The 5,000-nt window shown below is 36.7% G+C and overlaps 1 protein-coding gene across 4 annotated transcripts in view; it reads right to left on the bottom strand.

Moving 5' to 3' along the window:
- The window catches only part of LOC137630582 (UNC93-like protein MFSD11), a 108,297-nt gene that overhangs the window by 40,772 nt on the left and 62,525 nt on the right, over positions 1-5,000 (bottom strand). The gene's annotated exons all lie outside the window — the stretch shown is intronic.

Consider the following 5,000-nt stretch of genomic DNA (forward strand, 5'->3'; position numbering starts at 1 on the left):
GTAGGTTGGCCAGGGCACCAGCCACCCGTTGAGATACTACTGGTAGCGAGTATTGGGGTCCTTAGACTGGACAGACAGTACTACATTTGGTCCTTCTCACTGGTTACGGTTCACTTGCCCTTTACCCATCCACACCGAATAGTCTGGCCTATTCTTTACAGATTCTCCTCTCTCCTCATACACCTGACAACACTGAGATTACCAAACACTTCTTCTTTGCCCAAGGGGTTAACTACTGCACTGTAACTGTTCAGTGGCTACTTTCTCTTGGTAAGGGTAGAAGAGACTCTCTAGCTATGATAAGCAGTTCTTCTAGGAGAAGGACACTCCAAAATCAAACCATTGTTCTCTAGTCTTGGCTAGTGCCATAGCCTCTGTACCATGGTCTTCCACTGTTTTTGGTTAGAGTTCGCTTGATTGAGGGTACACTCGGGCATACTTTTCTATCTAATTTCCCTTCCACTTGTTTTGTTAAAGTTTATATAGTTTATATTTATTTTTTCCTTGTCTCCTTTCCACACTGGGCTATTTTCCCTGTTGGAGCCCCTGGGCTTATAGAATCCTGCTTTTCCAACTAGGGTTGTAGCTTAGCAAGTAATAATAATAATAATTTGTAGGCATCGATGTAAGACGCCGGCAATGGGGACGTCTATGCTTTAACATAACGATTTGATTCGTTGGTTTCTGGAACATGATAATACGGTTCACACCATTAGACGAAAACCACACCTTTTTCTAAGGATTAGATTGGTTTTATGAAATAGGGATGTATAGTCCGGTGCTAGGGCCTGTGATGCTAGGCAGCGACCAAGGGCATCCAGGCCATATTATTATTATTATTATTATTATTATTATTATTATTATTATTATTATTATTACTTGCTAAGCTACAATCCTAGTTGGAAAAGCAGAATGCTATAAGCCCAGGGGCTCCAACAGAGAAAATAGCCCAGTGAGGATAGGAAACAAGGAAAAATAACAACACTAAAATAAATATCTCCTATATAAACTATAAAAACTTTAACAAAACAAGAGGAAGAGAAATAAGATAGAATAGTGTGCCCGAGTGTACCCTCAAGCAAGAGAACTCTAATTCAAGACAGTGGAAGACCATGGTACAGAGGATATGGCACTACCCAAGACTAGAGAACCATGGTTTGATTTTGGAGTGCCCTTCTCCTAAAAGAACTGCTCACCAGAGCTAAAGAGGCTCTTCTACCCTTACCAAGAGGAAAATAGCCACTGAATAATTACTGTGCAGTATCCCCTTAGGTGAAGAAGAATTGTTTGTTAATCTTAGTGTTGTCAGGTGTATGGGGACAGAGGGGAATTTGTAAAGAATAGGCCAGTCTATTCGGTGTGTGTATGTGTGTGTGTGTGTGTAAGCTAAATGAAAAATAACCGTAACCAGAGAGAAGGATCCAATGTAGTACTGTCTGGTCAGTCAAAAGACCCCATAACTCTTTAGCGGTAGTATCTAAACGAGGGCTGGGGCCCTGGCCAACCTACTACCTAGAAGTTTTATTCCAGTCATGGCCAGATTGTGGAATGATCTTCCTAATCAGGCAGTTGAATCGGGTGAACTTCAAAAGTTCAAACTTGAGCGAAAGATTTTATGTTGGACCGCCTGACTTAAGTCTCTCTATGTAGTATATATATGAAAGCTGTTTTAAAGTTATTACTATTCTTAAAATATTTTATATCAATTGTTCATTACTTCTCCTATAGTGTATGTATTTCATAATTTCCTTTCCTCACCGGGCTATTTTCTCCGTTGGAGCCCTTGAGCTTATAGCATCCTTGTTTCAACTAGGTTGTAGCTTAGTTAGAAATAATAATAAAAAATAATAATACAGAATTCTGGGGTAAAAGTTAGAAGAGGTCGGAGAGCAAGAAGAAAGAAAGGAAGAAAAGGAGGAGGTAGAGTAAAAGGATTTAAAGCAGGTTTTGCTAAGGGTCGAAGGGACACTGCATAGAACCTTGAGTAATATTTACAATTCACCTCATAAGGGACTTCGAATTAGACTACAATAAATAAAAATTTGCGTGTTGTGTCATCTTCCTGGCAACTTCAAACTGTTTGGCGATTACACAATAAAATGACTCGTGAACACCTTTTTGTCTTAAACATCTCGATCACCAACATAACTTTAATTTTCTTCTTTTTCACCGATATCCTTACATTAAGGGGTCGGTTGCCTGAAGCGCCCTCTCCAATGCCTTCTATCAAAGGCACGGCGTCAATGACCTTCGATGTCAGGATGCCAGAGAACTTCAAATCAATCAATCAATCTATCAAAGACATCGTCTTCCAACAAACTTCTCAATTTCCCTAATTAATCTAGTTTGAGAGAAAGCGAGGGTGGTATGCCATCTCTATATGGACTGTTGAATATATAATTTACAGGAAATGGATACATTTAAAAAAAAAAAAATTCTTTAACCATAGACTAACAAAGATATAAGGACTGAACCTACTAGAATTACAGTAATTTCAAACGTGGCTGGAAATACTATTAATATTATTTCTTAAAGTGCATCTGAATCAAGCAGATATTTGGCATTCTTCAAGAGTAAAATAACTCTTAAATATTTACAATTCAATTTGGTTGCGCTCAAAATCTGAGAATTATATTCACATTAAAAAAACCAGTCAAGTAATTAATGATGGAAATGCTTCAAATTTAAGAACGACAACGCACATTTCCTTCTATAAAAATCCATATCTTAAGAGACATATTAGTCTAGACTTGAAGAAGGAGTAAGAATATAGAAATTAAACAATGCAGCGAAAACGTTTGAATATTGAATAATTTATGAAATAATAATATCGAAAACTTAAAGCTTGCTACCATTTTTTCCTTACTCTAAAGTTCAGTTCAAATTAATTATGTAAAAACGGCCAAGAAACATATAATATTAAATTTAGAATACATAAAATATAAAACCAAATGAGGTTAAATCCAATTTCCTCAAACAACATGTTTGAATTAAACAAAAACACACAAACAAAGGGGGAGGGGCATTTAAAACAAAATGATAACATGGCTTGGAAAACGAGAATCACCTGCAATATTTTTGAAATAGTGAACAAAGTAAAGTCTATTGGAAGGAAAATTAATCAAATTTTCATCACCAATCTAGGCGGTACGAATTGGTGATGGTGGAAGATTTTTGTCTAATCGCTCACAGCAAACCAACCTAGTATGATCGACCCTGACAATTACAGCTTTGCTGATCATGGCGATACACAAACCCTTTCACCACGTTAAGGTATCCCCACTCATAGAGGGGAGACGTATACCTACATACAACGAAATGCATTATACAACAATCTATTTACCAAGGTACTTCCCCCACTTTTGGGGCAAAAGGGGACTTTTCCTCTCTTCCCTCCTCCCAGCCTGACGAGGGATTCGTCCGAGTTTGGTTGGTACTGCTAGGGTACCACAGCCAACCCTCCACACGTTATCCACCAAACATGAAGTTTCATTTACTGAATTCCCTACTGCTGCTACCTCAGCAGGAGGTCATATCCATGTCAACTTCGTATCGATTTGCCTCTAAGACCTCATACTACATACACCTCCCAATGTCTCAGAACGAGGAAAGATCCAAACTCAAACTATCTAGAGCGATACAGTAAAAAGAAAAAACTTACGACTATCTAAAGCGATAAAAAAAAAAAAAAAAAAAAAAAAAAAAAAAAAAACGATTTTGTAGAATCCACTTGATCACTCCACTCGAACGACTAAGTGGCCTTCATATGCAGCTTTAACAAACAATTTGATAAAAAAAAAATTTATCCTTTAAAAGTTCATTGGCCTTTTGCCCTTCAAGCTAGATACACGCACTTACTGAATAGCCTCTAATGAAAGCAAACGAATAAACTGAATTTCTTCGAAATGAGGTAAAAAAAAAAAGGGATCAATTCTTAAGTATTTTTTAATAACTTCTCTATTTTCAAAAGTTTGAATAAAAACAAATCTATAGACATGCACACATCTGTATGAGAGAGAGAGAGAGAGAGAGAGAGAGAGAGAGAGAGAGAGAGAGAGAGAGAGAGAGAGAGAGAGAGAGAGAGAGAGAAGAGAGAGTTGCGACATGGACACATCTGTATGAGAGAGAGAGAGAGAGAGAGAGAGAGAGAGAGAGAGAGAGAGAGAGAGAGAGAGAGAGAGAGAGAGAGAGAGAGAGTTGCGACATGGACACATCTGTATGAGAGAGAGAGAGAGAGAGAGAGAGAGAGAGAGAGAGAGAGAGAGAGAGAGAGAGAGAGAGAGAGAGAGAGAGAGAGAGAGTTGCAAAACGTAAGCCACGGGATTAAATATCTAAGTAAACTAAATTTTCAACCACAAGAATTAGAAACATATAACTGGTAATATTATAATCAAATAAAAAAAAAATATAATTACACATTAGGTATAAGCAACAACTAACAGAAATATATAATTCATTAAAAGGTCTACAACTTTTTTCGTAATGCCGGAAAGGGAAGCAAGTTTAAGTCACCAGAGACATCACGAGTACTAGAAAAAAAAATAAAAATAAAAAACTTGCAAGGTTCTGCATTGACTCGGACGTCACAGATGATACTGACAGCAGCGTCTTTAATTGACAGTAACTGTCATCCAGATTAATGTCAAACTGTCAATTAGATAAATTTTAATATGGCAGCTATGATTTATAGAATTTAAGGATACCTAACATAGAGCATCCAATGTTAACTGCAGAAAAATCTGTTATCTATATATTATTACGATAGCGTGTGTGTTGTTTATTTTGTATGTCACGCTTAAAAGAAAACAGAAATAATTTTATGGTATACTCTTACAAATTCACGCTTTAAAGAAAACGGAAATAATTTCATGGTATACTCTTACAAATTCACGCTTTAAAGAAAACGGAAATAATTTCATGGCATACTCTTACAAATTCACGCTTTAAAGAAAACGGAAATAATTTCATGGTATACTCTTAAAAATTCACGCTTTAAAGAA

The sequence above is a fragment of the Palaemon carinicauda genome, chromosome 38, assembly GCF_036898095.1.
Source record: "Palaemon carinicauda isolate YSFRI2023 chromosome 38, ASM3689809v2, whole genome shotgun sequence".
Taxonomy (NCBI): Eukaryota; Metazoa; Arthropoda; class Malacostraca; order Decapoda; family Palaemonidae; genus Palaemon; species Palaemon carinicauda.